This window comes from Numida meleagris, chromosome 1 (assembly GCF_002078875.1).
Source record: "Numida meleagris isolate 19003 breed g44 Domestic line chromosome 1, NumMel1.0, whole genome shotgun sequence".
In the NCBI taxonomy this organism is placed as follows: domain Eukaryota; kingdom Metazoa; phylum Chordata; class Aves; order Galliformes; family Numididae; genus Numida; species Numida meleagris.
In genome coordinates, this window is record NC_034409.1 from 139,593,895 (window position 1) to 139,611,691 (window position 17,797).

Below are 17,797 nucleotides of genomic sequence, written 5' to 3' on the forward strand. Positions count from 1 at the left end.
GCCTTCCCTTACCGCAACGGAAGCAGACGTCTGGTGCGGTTTGGACTGCCATCGCTTGCAAAGCTGCTGTTATCCCAGCAACCTGCTCAGACAAAACCGCAGCCAATGGCTGCACCTCTTGAGCTCGACCAAAAGCGCAACCACGCGCTATGAGTTCCCCTGCTGTGGCTGTGGCAGGAAGGGCTGCAAGAGCAGCCTTGTACTCTGGAACTGCGCTCGAACGTAAACATTCTCGCAGCACTATTTCCTGTGTTTCCGGGGGCAGGTTGCTACTCGAGATAGCTGTCTGTACTCGGTCTGCAAAGGAGCTGAAATGCTCCCCAGGTTTTTGTCTAATATGGAGATAACTTGGCGACCCACTAGTAAGCGTATGCATCCGCTCAAGTGCTCGCCTGCCCAAATCTGCCGCTGTGACAAGAACGGTGGCTGGCAAAATCAGTTGTTCCTGAGGGGTACTCCAATTACCCTTTCCTGCGATTGCATCCGCTGGGATGTTGTGTAGCGGATGAGCTGGGTCTGCCTGCGCACAAGCTCGCAAGCTGTCTACCTCCTCCTGAATGTATGCCTCGAAAATCGGTACCTGCGCCTGCGATCCGGTAAGACCTCCCTCTTGGACCGCTTTTCTCAACTGCATTAGCATTTTGTAATCTACCAGTTGCCACGGGGGACCCTGCGGTCCGCCAACAAAAGCAGGATAGCAAGAGCGCGGCATGGGCTCAAGCTCGCATCCGGAGAGCATGCACTCCTGAGCACGAATAACCCAGCGCTCACCGGCTCTGCGAACTTGGTCCCGTGCCTGCCCCCGCCGTCTCCTTTCTCCCTCTGATGATAGGTCTATACAAAGGCGACCCTCCTCCTCCCCCGAGGAACTGGTCTCATCCTCCGCCCCATGCCCTTGGGACCCCTCTACCCTATCTCTGGGGCTAGCAACCCTCCTTGAGGTCGAGGGGAGAGGCTGCTCCACAGGGCTAGGTCTTGGCATCCTTCCCCCGCCTACGCCCGGCGCAGCTGCACCACAGGGAGCTGCACCATAGGGCGGAGGTGCCACTGTTAAAGCGGGCGTCCCTGCCTGGACCGGCCAGGGGGCTGAAGGAATGGGAGCCCTCGGGAAACACGTCAGTGTTCCCTTTGGGTTCATAGACCAAAACTGCCCATCATCGGAGATCTGTACCCCTGGGGTCACCTGCCCTTGCCTTGGAGCCCATAAAGGGGCTAAAAGCGGAGCTTCCATCCCCGTCTCTTCCCCTGACTTGCCCATCTTGTTTTCCTCTGCCTCCGACCGTTCCTTTCCCTGCTCTCCATCGGCCTTGGCTGTCTCAGTGTCATCAGGCGTCCCCGATAACACTTGATGTGCCGTGGCATCGAGATGCCGCTCGTCTTTCACTTTCTGTATCACACTTCTCACCGTCCCCAGCACAGGGATAAGTCCCAGTGCCTCCTTATTTCCTGCACTTGCTCCTTCCCATAGCTCCTGACCCGTCTTCTCTAAAACCACTTTCTGTAGACAGTCTGTCGGGGACTCCGCACACTGCTTGCGCAGCATCCACAGAAGGAGTGCAAGGCACTCCTTCTTATGTAGTGTTATCCCTACTTCCTTGGCCAAGGATTTCCGCCTACTCACCACCTCCTGCATGCCGAGCCCCATCACGGCTCCAGCTTCTCGGCGCCTCGCTCGCGCCCGGCGCCTTGCTTGCGCCCGAAATCGGCCGTTCGGCGCCTTGCTCGCGCCCAAAAATCACGTCGGGGTCACCAGATGTTGTCTACGACAACATAATAAGGCTAAGGCTTCCCTTCCATCCGCACCTCAGCGTGCGGGGCATACGGGACGAACACACAGTGTGTAACACCGAAATGCCAATTTAATGCTGCGCAACAAGGCTATTTATACCCGTACACGCGACCGCCCCGGATACTCGTGACCCTAGACCCCTCCCCGGGTGCACGCAGGCACTGCCCATTTCATCCCACAACCTCCTAGTGAACTGATTGCACTTAATGGGATAACTCAATTTAAAAGTATCTCGTGAATTTTGATAATCCTCTGTTTTGGAATTCAGTAATGAACTGTAAGGAGAAATGGTACTTACAAAGTTTTAAAATGTACAAATTTGTTCAATATGCCACAAAGTTGTTAAAATGCGTGCTTCTCTATTGACACGGTTGACTACATGCAAGTTTATTGAAAAGTATTTGTCAGTCTTAATTTTCCTATTTCTGGTATGAATCACCAAGTTTTTATTAAATGTCCAAATTGGGACTGCATGTGGCAATAGAACTGACTGATAGGCTTGGCTGTGTCAGCTCTTCACAGAAAGAAATTTCCTAGCAACACTTTTTTTCAAATTTATGTCTATTATCAGTGCTACTTCACAAATGCTGAGCTGAAAATATTGTACAACATACAAGACTTAGTGTGTAACACAATTTCTGTCATTCTCACTGAAAATTAAGTTAGGAACATATTACCTTGTTATATATATTTGATTATTCATCAGCCATGATGATAGGTGAGGAAAATGGAAGGTCATTAAAAAATAACACAAATGATCTTGATACTGAACTTATCGATGAAAATTATTTGCCATTATTTTAAATAGTAAGTATCACTTGTGCCTGGATGTAAATCCCCCCAGGTATAATAGCTACCTTTAATTGGTTATTAGTCATAACTTCCAAAATATAGGAAGAAAATGCCATGAGAAAATGATCTTCTAACTAACTTGTCTGTCAGAGAGGTCAGTCTTGACTTGAAGAGCCTGTTTTTTCTAATGCTGCAAGAGGTGAACATCTGGTCTATCCTAAGTGATTACTTAATGTACAGTACCCATTTTCAAACTCTATGGATGTTGATAAGCCATGAATATTTTACTTGTGAAAACACATCTTGAGCAGAGTACAAGAAGAAGAGAGAGAAGAAGAAAAAAAAAGGAAAAAAAAGAGGGAAAAAAATTTTAAAAAAAAGGAAGAAAAAGAAGAAAAACCAGAGAAGAATAATTAAGACCTAAGTGACAGTAAGTGCCTACCATAGCAGTTTAGAATCAGGAGGATGGTGCATGAACTTGAAAAATATTGGGATTAGTTTACAGATAAACTGAGCAGCTGTGGCACTATTGCATTGGTGAAATCCTCATAATTAAGCTAGTTGCAAACCCCTTCTTATGCTTCTCACTACTCACATCATAGGTCATCTTTATAATACTGAAACATTACCAGTCCTGAGCATTAAAGAATGAGGAGTTAGCATCAAAATATTATTCAACAACTATGTATTTGAAGTAGTTATCTTTTAGGAGTTAAAATATTAAGAATAATACATTCAATTTTGCTCTGCAGCAATATGGAATAAAGAAGTAATTATTTTTAATAAAAAAAAACCTAGTATAGTCCCATGAATCTAGGAACTGAACCTACTAGAATAACATCACATATAATGAAACAAGCAAAAAGTAAGCATTAATGTAAATGACTGTTAATCAAAATAAATGACAAGTCTGACTGTGTGATCTCATTGGCCTCACAAGGCATTCAGTTAGACCACTTGAACTTCAGTTTAGGGAATCCTCTGGGAAAATCCTTTTTTTAGAACTGCTTTAAAGGCTTTGTGCTCTGGATCTTACTTTAGTCCTTAGTACCAGTAAAAGATATATGAAGAATATATATTTATGCAACTATTTTGTATTCTGACAGTAGAATATTTGGAATTAAAAGTATTCTTCTTTTTTTTATTAGTTTGTTTTCTATGTGTCCTTTATGTTTTTAGTGCTGTAATTAAAGAAGATAGTGCTGGCTCTCAACAGATAGATAAAACTGCATAGGCAGTTTTTCGTCACTTATGCCTCATTGTCTTAGTTTCAGCTAGGATAGAGTTCTTTTTCTTCATAGTGTCTGGTATGATGCAATGTTTTGGTCTTAGGAGAAAAATGATGCTGATAGCACTCTGATGTTTTAGTTGTTGATGAGCAGCACTGTACAGAAACAAAGATATTTCAGTTTTCTCAGCTTGTCCTATTGTCATGCCAGCAAGTGGGCTGGTGGGGCAGAAGGAGCTGAGAGGTGACAGAATCAGGAAACCTGGCCCAAACTGACCAAAGTGATGATTCAATGGTTATGCAATGTGGTTAATAACAACAACAAAAAGACAAAAGAAAATGACAAAAAAAGACAAAACAAACAATGAAACTCAAACACTTGTACTTTACTAAATGTAATATACTAAGTTATCATAAATTTGTAAAATGTCTTTACACCTCTCTCACAGGAATTTTTGTTGTTTTTTTTTCTTCCTACTTTTTGCCATTCCACAGTTAACTGGTATCACATCCACAGATGCATTCAGAAAAAAATTCACATCAAACTATCTTACTTTGAGAGGCTTAAATTCCCAATAGTGATCTGAAATTTCAATGTTCAGCCATCTTCCTTTGTAAGTATATAATTGCTATATAACCTGTTTCAGAAAATAAAAGAAAAAAAAACACAAACAAACAAAAGTAGTAATTTGGTGAAGTACTCATTTTTTTTATCAATTCTTTTTTATGGTATTAAGATGAAATTAATGAAATGGAGGCTTGAGACATTACAATTCATATATTCTATATAACATATTTTTTCCTCCTTATATCTTTAATTAGAAGAAAAACAGAATTTTGTGAAGGAAAAGAAACCCATTATGCTAGACAGAGACATCAAGAGTCATGGCCCAAACATACATGAAACATTAATGCAATTAGATAGCTTATCTCAGAAACTGTTTGGATTTGGAGGGAATTTGTTCCTCTATGTTTTTACATATTCAAGGAAATTTCATGCAGACAAATGTATATATAATGTATATATATATAAAATATATATATATGAACGTATAATGTATATAATGTATAATGTATGTGCATATTTTGTATATATTTTTGTTTACCATACATAGTATTCAGCATTTTTCTAGATTTCAGAACTATTTAGGTAAATGAAGCTTTCCTCTTGTGCTTGATACAACAGGGAAACAAGTTCTGTGGTAACAGACCATGATGTTTTAAGTATGTGATTAATCATGTAGAATGTCATTTGCTGGGAGAAACCAAAGCTACTTATTCAGGCAGAGACGTCTCTCCCAAGGAGAGTTAGTAGCAATATTGGTCAATAGAAGTATTTTATTTGCTTTTGGATTTTGTGCAGAGTTTAATCTCTGTTATTGATCCCTTTAGAGCCTAGTGCAATTTGGTACTTAAAATATTTTACAACAACATTCCAATCCATTTTAATTTGAAATTGGATTACAGAAAAGTATGAAGGATCCACAATGACCTGATCTTTCCTAAGTAACAGTTAACTCTGGAAACAGATAGCAGAGAATCAGGAACTAGTACTATAGAGAACTGAACCATGTGTTTCTGCTTCATAGTATACTTAAACATTCAGTTGTCTCAGCTTTAGGTGAAAAACATCTGCTAATTGATATAAATTCAAATTTTATCACTTTCTAATTCTTATTCCTCTCTCTGTAGATCTCATCAAAATGTCATAACTCAGAAGACCTGGATGTGGATAATTTCTATTCACTATGCTTTTATAATGACTTCAGAGTTTTGACTGTGTTGTGGTTCTGGGTACTAGCTTTGAGATAAACTTCAAGAAATATCTTCACTTTAGAAACAAGAATACAGAACTAGGAATGAAGCAGGTCATTGATAAGCAGGAGCAAGAATAGTGAAAATGCTATATGCAAGTTACCCAACAAATGTATAACGGGAAAATGGCTGTCAGCACCTCCTACTTGGCCCTAGTAGTACTTCAGTGCTTCTGTATTTAAATATGAAATCATTAAAATTATATTTCAGTGTATCAGAATACTGATTGTAGCTGAAGAAGTCCGTCTTGGTTTTATGATTTTTGTTATTGGGATTCCACGTCATCACATCATGTATTACACTGGGAGTCTCAGAAGAAAAGAAATGTACTATAGCTCCCAGAAAACACTGCAGTTCCATTTTCATTTTCCAGTTGGTGGGAAAGACGAAACTGACTGGAAGTCACAAGGTTATCTCTTTTTCTCCCTGGTGGATCAGAGTAAGAACCTCAGTTTTCAGAAAATCTCTCATTTATTTGGTTTATTAGCTTCAATCTCAATTAACTTGTATTTCTGCTATTATAATAAGTAAATTAATTTTCCTCCTCAGATAGTTGCCTGCCATTCCCCTGTCATGGACACAGATAGACCTAAAGATAACCGTAACAGTTACTGGTTCTCTGACAGGGAAACAAACCTGGGCTGCAGCAGTGAGAGCACCAAATCCTAACTACATGTAGTGCACTACATGATGTGATGATGTGGAATGCCAATAACAAAAATCATAAAACCATGAGAAAATCCTGGAAAAAAAAAAACAACAACAACAAAAAACCACATCAATCAACTAATCATAATAGACTCATAAAGATCCCAAGATGGAATGGTCACACAAGGATCATGGAGTCCACCTCCTGGCTCCACACAGGACACCCAAAATTCAAATCATATTTCTGAGAGTGTGGTCCTTAAACTCCAGTAGCTTGGGACCATGGCCACTGCTCTGGGCAGCCTGTTCCAGCACCCAAACACCTTCTGGTGAATAACCTTTTCCTAACCTCTAACCTGACCCTCCCCTGACACAGCTCCATGCTGTTCCCGCGGGTCATGTTGCTGTCACCAGAAAGCACAGATCCACACCTGCCCCACCACTTCTCTCATAAGGAAGCTGTAAGCCATCATGAAGACCTCAGTCTTGCCCTCCAGACCCTTCACCATCATCATAGCTCTCCTTTGGATGCTCTCTAATAGTTTTATGTTCTTCTTATATTGTGGTGCTCAAGCCTGCAGAACAGAGAGTGACTCAGCCTTATACACCTCTGGTTTGGATGGCCCTTTTGGCTGCGAGGGCACACCATTGACTTCATGTTCAACTTGCCATCAACAAGGATCTCTGGGTCCTTTTCTGCAGGGCTGCTCTCTAGCCTCTCATTCTCCAGCCTGTACACATATCTAAGACTGGCCAGTACAAGGTGCAGAATTCAGAACTTGCTGAATCTCTCTTCATATGCCTGGTGATGATCCAGACCTCCAGTTCATCAAAATCTCTCTGCCCGTTCTCCCCACACTCAAACACCCTCAGCAGTTCCTCCTAATTCACTATCATCTGCAAACTTGCTTAGAATGCATTTGAGTACTGCATTCAAGTCATTTATGAAAATGTTAAAGAGAAATGACCCAAAAATAGAGCCCTGTGAAACCCCACTAATGATTGTTTGTCTGAATTGTTGAATTTGTGTTCTAAGTGTTCTGAATACAGGCCAAAAGCTTTAACAAAGTCAAGATTCTTGAAAAAGTTAAATTTATACAAAAAGTTACTTACATCTATAGCGTAAAAATCATGACTGTTTACATCAAAAATCTGATTTGAAGGTATCTTCAAGAAAGTGATACACATATTATGTGACAGTGTAAATGGTTTAAATGTTATATTTTTAATCTAACAAAATATCAAATCAAAAAATCTTTCTGCTGAATTTCTACACAGATGATTATACACTTATAGAACTAAAATAAATTGCTAGAGTAGGACCTAATTTTATTTTCTGATTTGTAGTAATGGTTTACTGATATATATTGTTGTTATAATTTTCTGACATAGGTTGATATAAAATATGATGTAAGTGCATGCTACTGTTCAGTTGATGAGTTTTATAAATGTTTTAGCCTTGTAAACACAACACTGAATACAGTCATTATAAAGAGAAAATTATTTCAGGCCAATAATACAAAAATCTGAACTACAATCTGATGACTTGCCCAAAAAGTGTTTAAAAACTGAAGTAAGCCTTATATGACCCACTTACACACAATAAAATAGATGGAAGTTTCAGTCCTTATGTGTAGACTTATGAATAAGTTACAAGTCATTATTAGAGATTTATATAAAGGCAAATAAAAAAAAAACTAGACAATATAAATATATGAGATCAATACATGTGAGCTTTTATTTTTAAATCAATATCTATTAACCTTTGGCCAAATTTCTGTAGTACTCAGAAGTTAGGATCTAAAAAGAAGAACATTTTGTACACTGTTTATTTAAACTTACTATGAAATAATAATTTAAGCAGTAGTATTGTGCCTTCATGCTGAATCCTAACACAGAAGATACTGTAACTGACTGAATTCTAATTGTACAGTTTTCTTTTGTTTTGCATTTGGAAGAGGAACAAGGATAACTTCTGTATTTAATAGTTAATATTTTGAATTACTTGAATTGGTTAAGTCTGACTATTGGAAAAAAAATAAGGAAGTTAAAGTGTGAAAAATTGCCATCATTCACAGCTTTAAATTGTTGGCTCTGTTGTCTGGCATAATTAAGTCAACAGTCTGCTGGTCTGCTTCCAGGCACTTTGACAAGTGTTCTCTCACTGCCACCAGTAAATTAATAGAACTGTGCTTTTCCCAAGGGGGACTGTATACAGAATGAGAATTTTTTTGTCCTTTGGCCTGCTGCTGGTGAAGTAGTGAAGGGCTGCAATGCTCAGTGGGTAGGAGCAGTCAGGTCATTTGCTCTCTTATGGTTGGAGCATTCACATTATTATATTTAGATGTGATACTACTTACAATGTTTATTATCAGAGGCTTATTACAGCCCAACTGTTAGCATTGTCTCTAATGTAATGGACAACAGCTGTGAAGTGAATCCTTTTGCCAAAAAAATGACAGGAGAGTCTTTTTAGGCATTTGTGAATTGTTGGGAGTGTTAAAGCTGCTTGATATTTAGCAGGATTTTATACAATGCCAGAAGATTTAATAAAATTCTTTAGTTTAGCTTTGGCTCATGCAAGTTTTCATCCCTGGAGGTTTTTTTGTCAGCTTTAGGTTTAAATGAAACCAAGTACTACCAGCTTTCACCTGCCTATTTTTTTTTTTTACTCAAAGTCATACCAATTGACTTTGTCATCAGTTCACTAGAAAATGGTAGAAGAGTTCAAATTTATTGTTCTTGTAGATGCAATAAGAGTCCAAAGTTCCTGGCCTTGTCCTGAACTAGGAAAATAATCTTTAACTAACACTACTGGAGTAAAGATTAGTACTTCTGTTATTCAACATTTCCTTCCAATAAAGTTAAAAAAAAAAAAAAAAAAAATCCTGAGCAGAGATGGAACAAGGACAAGATGAAGATCTAAAAAGAAACTTGGTAGACAAAGAGCAGGGAGTCCAGATTTTACTGGAGTTGTAGTACTGCACTGGATAGTTCCTTCACTCAGCTACTTGTGGTCAAACAAAAAACACTGAAGAGCTTTCTGTTTGGAGCATGATAAATGCTCAAAAATTAATTGAAGATTTCTAAATTCCAATATCTATGCAGGAGTGCAATTATAACTTAAGAAGAAAACAATTAAATATCTTTGTTACAAGTTAACATTTGAAAAGTAAACAATTCTATTTGAACAAATAACACTAAGTAAATTGGGAGTCAATTAGTTTTTGTATACTGATAATCAGGTGAGGAGAAAAAGAAAAAGCAAGACAAGGCAAGGCAAGAAAACAAAAGGAAAGAGTTATTTAGATTTATTTACGTTTATTGTGTATTGTGTGCTATTTACATTTAGATTTTGTTCCCTAAATGAAAGCAGTGAATATTAGCAATGTCAGCTGTTCTTTATTGTTTGTAAAGAACCCCAGTTATCATGTGGATCATCACTAATGATAGTAAGAACCACTAGCAAAAGGCTGCTGATACTTTGAAGAAAGTAGAAGAAAAAGGACCAAGATAATATGTATACCACTTAAGAAAAGGAGTTCATGCAAAATTTCTATCATTTATTTCTTTGCATTTTTGTTATTTACAGCTCCTCAACAACAATAATTACCCCCTAGAATATCTTATCAAGAAAGAAGCATCGTACTATACATTTACCAAAGTGTTAATATATAGATATACCGACCTATAAAACAACAAAAATATAAGCATAAAACAAAAAAAAATAAATTGGACAAATACTCACAAAAATTTGGGCATTTATTTATTTTCCTTCAATATATATATATATGGTATTGCATTATGATATCCAATATATATTTTTACATTCAAAAGAGATCTTTCTGTCAGATTTACTATTTAAGAAAATTACACAAATACTATTGATTATTATCCTATTCTTAATGAGAAAAGATTATAAATCTTTTAATTTACTGCTGTTAGTTTTCTTAAACATTAATTTTTGCATTTGCAGTTCTTGGTATTTACTAACCTGTGTAAGAATTTCAAATATATCAAAAGCAAATTTTGCCTGTCAATGTGAAATAGAAAAATAAAAACATGAACATGAAGAGTTAACCTTCAAGAACTACTCATAGTAGCAGTAAATAATCTAGGAAATATTTACAGTTTCAGCTGAGAATGCACTCTAAAGTTATGAAACACTTAATCTCTTCTGCTGAGTACAAGCATGCTGACATGCCACTCTTTTATTTATGCCTCTCCAGTAAATTTGACCAAAACACTTGTTTTTTTATGAGCTTTAGTCAAGTGTATAGACATTTTGGAAAAAAAATCCTTAAAATCATTCCTTAAAACAAAAGCCAAATAATAATGACAATACTACTTATAAAAAGTTTAGAGTGACTCAATTCAATGTGGCTTGGATTTGCCTTATGAGGAGACAGAGCTGTTTGGAAAACCCGAGGCACATATCTACTAAGCTCAAAGTCAGATCGCTTTGATCACTTTGAGTGTATTTCTTCTGGTTTTGTTCACATAAAGCTGAGAAATGAAGGTCATTCCGCTTCCTTAAGTATTCTCCGAAATCTCAGCTGTTCCCCACTATTCCACTGGGTTACCAGATTTGAAACATCTTTTCTTCTGTCCATTCATAAAAAAACACTTTTGACATACTGAAGACAATCTTTATGTGGATACAGGAAGAAACAGTGGAAGATTCATCACTTCCGCTATAAACAGCTCTAAATTTGGACTAAGATTGGATAAATGCAGGCCAAAAGACCTAAGTATGCCCAAGTGACTAAAAAGGTAATGTAGAAGAATAGACACCTACAGGTTACTGCTGCAATAGAAAACAAAAATATAACTGTATAAGAGTGAGATGGCAAGTATCTATTAGCTATAAAGAATACATGGACTTGATCGGCAATCAAATACTTCTGAATCAGTGGGGCTTTCTCTTGTGTCTACTCAGGAATTTCAGTTTCTACAGTGGGCGTGGGATGGGAATGCATGCTCATGAAATTCACCTTCCAAGTATGATAACCCAGTCTCCTGTGCACAGCTAGCTAAAGAGGGCTATGAAGACCTGTTAGCTCTTTATGTTCCTACTCAGGATACAATTTCCAAGGCAATGGCTATCTGTAACCTCTTTCTTGTTTCCAGAAGAAGCAGCCATCTACCACTCCTCTGACTCAGTCTGGAATTAACAGAACTTTTTAAATGTCTGCCATTTTTTCCTCAAATGGAGGATTTAGATTAAGAGCCCCCTTTTGTTAGCACATGTAAATCTAAAAAGTTTCCATAACAATGAATGAAAGTATTCCATACAACTAAAGAGAAGAAAAGAAGAAAGGAAGAAAAAAAAGTTGGCACAAACACAATACCAGGGATCTTTACTCCATTCACCACAAAACACAAGTATAATCCTCTTCACTTTACTTATATAAGAAATTGAAACTCTCTCTCCCATGTGCAATTCCTCGTTCCCTCTCCATAATGTTCTTAGAAAACTATATATTTAGTCAGACATTAACATTCTGAGCTTCCTTAAATTGTAATTATATAATCTTCTATATTTGGGAAGTTCTTTTAGTACAAGGAATTCATGAGGATATAACTTCCACTTGATAAAATTGAGAGGTACCATATCACCAAAGGACTGACTAAAGATCCAATCACTGTTCATAATAGAAATCTTGTTTTAGTAATAAATACTTTTAATAGACCCTATTACAATATTTGTCTTCATATATTTATGTTCCTGTATTTTATTTCCTGTCAAATAAGAATGAGTTTATGAATTTCATGATTAATATGCATGTCTTGCTGTGAATTTGGACCTTAGTTTGACCTTACAGATTCTAAATGTGTAAGTAAAATTTGAACTAATTTCCTGAGCTCAGTTTCATTGCAACACACTTCAATTATACACATGGATCTTAGTCACGCAATACTCAACGCATAACTTCTCCCACAGACAACCTCAAGTAGGATGTCCTTGTTCAAATGTTACCAAGACTTCTATGTAATGAAACTTCATGGTGCTGCTATAAAGCATCAAATTTTCCTTCCTCCAGTGTATAACACATCAGTGGAAGTCCTTAACTGTGTAGAAGAAATGTGTTTAATGGGCCAGGATGTGTAAGCATCATTTACACATTGCTCTACTTCACTGATTTTTGCTAGTCCATATTACATCTGAATTTAGCTTGCATGTATTCCTCTACAGTGTAATCTGAGTGCCCAGTTTCAAGGACTCTGCTATCATATTCCTAAAAATGGGCACTGTCTTTCACTTTATGTTTTATCTTTATGTCACTTCATGTCTTCGTGTTTGTTATGAATATTTGATTCTACTTAGAAAATTACTTGTTATTATATTATTTACCATAAGAAGAAGTGAAAACGTAAAATAAACTTAGTATAGCCACCTTATCATTAGGAATACTGCTGTTGTGGCTACATAAAGGAAATCCAAGTTTCAAAAAAGTTAAGACAAATTAAGACAGAATAAGCCAAATTAAGCTTCATTCTGAGGGTTTGGAAAGTCCATATAAAGCCTACACCCTGTTTATAACATCACATCCACATAGCTTCAAACACAAAGTGTCAAAGATAGAGGGGTCTTGCATAAGCTTATGAATTTTAGAAAATTTACAAAGACAATTGGAAAGACGCTTTGCTTCCAGACACGTTTGTCAATATATCTCTGTCAAAGATGAAATGCTTTTGGATATCTAATGATGATGATTTTTTTCTATAATACTAATATCTTTATTTTCTTTCAGTTTCCAAGTACTTAGGTATACAATAATAATATTTCTTATATAAGAATGGTAAGGATTGCATTAAAAGTAATGAATTAATGGCTAAATATATGGGATTATTTTCTTTTTCCTATTATAAGATTTTTAATACAACATTCCTTTTTGCACCTAGCAGAGGAACAGCTGTCCCCTTTCAAGAACTCCAGAACTCCAGTATTTAACTACTTGTGGAAGTATTTAACCATATTAAAAAAAAAAAAAAAAGGTTAATTTAAACTCAAAGACCATTATATTCTGTTGACTGCTCTAAAGAGAATCTGAAGCTATGCCAGCTGCAGATAGCTTATGATAAGTGTGAGAGAAAAAGTGGGTATGACTTCCCTTTTTCACTGAAGCTTTCCTACAGATCCTATTTTCCAGAGCTGCTCTTGGAGGTCACGGTTTTACATGGTCCCCAAACATGTGGCTAATAACTCAGCTAGATGAGAGACAGAGTATTAAGTTGATAATTTTTTCTCATTCCCATGCATTTTTTTCAGAATTGATGAGAGTAACATTTTGAGGTAGCCTATATTTCTATCTATAGAAAGATTTAAAATATTCTTGCTGTTTCATAACTAGGAAGTTTATTATGACACTGTCGTGATTTCATAAAGAACCTTCATTAATTTTTCTAGTGGAAAAAAATATGCTATGTTCTGTCCCTTTGGATAGAGGCATACAGACAACCTGAGTCCAGTCTTTAGCATCTTTGTTCATGATCTGGATGATGAAGTGGAATACACCCATAGTAAGTACACAGATAACGCAAAACTGGAGACAGTGTCTGACTTATCAGGGGGATGCACAAATAGAAGAATTTTGACAGGCTAGAAGGTTGGGCTGATAAAAGCAACGTTAAGTTCAGCAATGAGAAGTGTAGAGTTCTCCACCTGGGAAGGAAAAACTCCAGGCACCATTACATGCTCTGCAAAAACTCCACAGAAAAGGATCTAGGATTCCTGCTAGACAACACACTGATCAAGAGTCAGCAATGTGCCATTGCCACTTAGAAGGCTAATGGTACTCTTGGCTAAATTAGGCAAAATATCACCAAAAAATCAACAGAATTTATCCTTTCCCTTTATTTAGCATTGGTGATGTCATACTTGGAGTACTGTGTACGTGTAAATGAATATGAAATCTGAAAAAATATGTCAGACATTTTTTTCTTTCAATATCCTGATGTACAGAATTCACAGTAGTTTTGAGAGTGAGCTATTGAAACACTGTATTTATCTTTCCTTCATTTTTCTTCCTTTTCTTATTTTTCCCTCTCTAGTACTGGAAAGTTTTGCTATTTCCAATCCCTTTAGCAGGAGCTTGAACTATATAGCTACAATTTTAAATTGCAGACAACTATTTTAGTTAGTGATAATCACAATTCTGACTACCTGTTCCCTAAACACCAATAATGCTTAAAAAGAAATTAGGAAAAAGAAGAGGAAAAAAAAGGAAAGAAGCATATGGCTACTTTTAATGGCACATGCTTAACCAGTTGGACTTTTTTTGAAATCTAGGCCTATATTCTCATTATCATGGGAAAGGTAAAGGTTTGATACCTGATCTAAAAATCGGTCCAGCATTCTGTGGCTGGAATGACAAATATATAACAAGATCTGATTCAGAATAATAAATAAGTAAATAAATAAATAAATAAATAAATAAAAATAACTCAATACAGTGAAGTAAGGGCAACAGCCGATCTGTCTTCTGATTACAGGCTTTTTTTTCATTCTCAGATACATCTGCATTTGAACATAAATTTGGCCCACATTTAACTTCATGGGTTTTTCAGCATTTCTATTCCAAAACCAACTGTTAGTAGCTAGCCATGAGTTTGCTTTAATAGCCATAATTCCTGGCCACATGGAGTATGTTTACATATTATGGGGCAGTTTGTGTATTCTAGAGAAAAAAAAAAGAAAAAGAAAAAAAAAGAGAAGTGTGGATTCTCAGATATCATATGTAAGACTAGGATTCCATTAGACAGAAAACAAAAAGTAATGGCTGCTGTTCCAAAGTACTGATAGTCTGTCTATGTCAATGAACTTATTGCCATCAAATGGGAAATTACTTTCAAGTGAAACACTACAAATTGAGAGGGGCTGAGGGTTTAACAGTAAGCCTAGTACAAGGATATTAAGAATTTTCATTTCAAACAACTGAAATAATAATAATAATTAGGCTTTATATCCAGGAGGAGGATAACATGTGGATCCATCAGTTTCATCTAGAACAACAACATGCAATCTGGAGTGAGAGAAGGCTAAATTCATGACCACATTTTACTTGTATTCTTTGTCTTCTTTGAATTTTACTTTTGCCTAACAGTCTATTAAGTCATAGATTGGTATGACATATTTAAAAGGAATAAACCAATATAATGTGGCTAAATTTTATGGTGGTTAGGGATATTAGATGGAAGTTATCACATTATTATTCAGTTTCTAAAATATCTGCTGAAAATTCTTGTACTGTCCAAAGAATATTAGATTTTCCTTTTCATAATTTCCTTGTAAATTTCAAATGCTATTCTATACCTTTAACATATCTCAGCTAAAACAATTGTCTTTGTGAAGATTGTAATGTGTCTTAAAGGGTACCTAACTGAAATAAGAAAGCTTGTTATAAGTAACCTTTCAAAATTCTTTCTACCCGTACAGCATTTACTCTATTTTTGTGCACTGTTTTAACCCATTGAATTGTCTTAATACTATGCTTCTCTGCTTGCTTGTTTTCTTTTTGTATCATCTTCCTTTTAATGGCTGGTTGGTTTCTGCTATTAACTTTCACAAAAATTCTTAGATATTCAGATATTCATTATGACAACATAAAAACACTATGACTAACAATTCAAAATCTAAGTCTTATGGAGATTCATTCTAATAAGAAGAAAATAACATTCAAGATATTTTGTCAAGCGTAGTATTTTCTAAAAGTGAATTAAATTCTGTGCTGGCTTTGCTTTCTCTTTATTCTCAGAAAAAACCCTAGCTAGGAATGCACTGGCTTTCAGCGAGTTCAGTTGTAAGCGAGTTTTGTCTATTTACTTTCAGCTCTTCAGGACTAAGCAGAGCCCAATTTTTACTACGTTATTACTACAGTAAGATTTGCAAGGGACAGCTATATCATGATCACAGCTCAGCAGATTGCCTAAAGATTAGTAGTCACAGGTCAATGGTGAGTGTAGCAGATAATTTCTATTTTGTTGTTTTCTTTTGCTAATGGTTCCATGGAAAGCTGATTGGTGTGTAAGTGGTTTGAATGTACAGAGTATCACAGCACTCAAGATACAAAAATAACAAATATTGAACACAGAACATCTATATAGTATGATTTCTAAAAATGCAAAATAATTGCTATTACTGTCATAAGGAACTGTAAACAGAATATTTTGAGTGTTTTCCTCTCTTGCACAGTTGGAAACTTGATATTTATTTACGAGGGCTGCTCCAAATGTAATGCTTCATATTTTATTATGTTGGGTCCTTAACATCAGAGGATGTTAGTAGTACAGCAGTAGATCTAGAATCTTCCCACCAATATTCCGTTACATTTTGTTTCTGTGTGACAGATGTCAACAGAGGGGCAGTTGGGCAAAATGGTGTCTGACATGGAAGTGTGTATGAAACAATGGAGTGCCACTGAATTCCTCCATGTGGAAAAAATTGCACTGCATTCATGTTCGTTGATGTTTGCTGAATGTTTATGGAAACCAAACAGTATATGCGAGCACAGTGAGGAGGTTGGGTGATATGTTTCAGCTGTGGTGACAGCTATGTGAATGACAAGCCACATTCCAGACAGCCATGCACAGCAGTCACACCACAAAATGAAGAGCATCTCAATCAAATCATCTGCTCAAATCAGCTAGTGCTGATGACTATGCTGAAACAGAGTGGTAGATGAGAATGTGCTGTACCAAATAGTGTTCTTTGTACCTGTTGTAGTTTCCACATAAATAATTAAGAGCTATTATTTTCAGAGAGACCTAGGAACCATCCATCTCAAACCTTAGAGAAAAACTAAAAACATCTATGAGATTAATTCAGGTTTATCACAGAAGAGACAAACCACAGATACACATTCTTTACCAATTAAAGGAAGAAATTTTTAAGTGTTCAAAGGTGTAGATAATGAAGAACTTATGAAAACTAATCATGGCTAATTGTAAAAGTCATTCAGAAAAGGCTTTTAATATATATATTTTAAAAATACTATGTTTTAAATCTTCATAATAGAAAACAAACATGTCTATGATATGCTGTTTCTTAGCTACTAAGACACTTGATAAGCTACCTATTTAGCCTCGTTTTCTTTTCACTTTTCTTCTCTCTGAGTCTTAAAGGCAGAGCAACCCATAGAAGATGCTCTGTTTCCCTTGATACCACTATCATTCTCCTGCACTACACAGATTCAGAAATAGCTGATCCTCAGTAAAGGACACTGTCAGGAGCTGAATGTCTGTGTAGCTTTTAAAGGCTCAGACCACAACAGCTTTCTTCTTTTAGCATCAGTAAGCATTAAGTTAATTACTTAATCTGTGTATGCATGAAGACTTCATATCAGAATTTTCATCAAGTTGTTAAAGCATGTGTAAAAAGAGTTTTCAGGCCAGCAAACTCAGATTTGAGATTTTAAAATAATTTAAGATTTTGTTATCTAATGTTCTGGTAGTCTTTTAGGCCACGTGGCAGTTTCTATACTTACAAACAGGTTCCAGTAAACAAAGTAAAAAATATATATCCT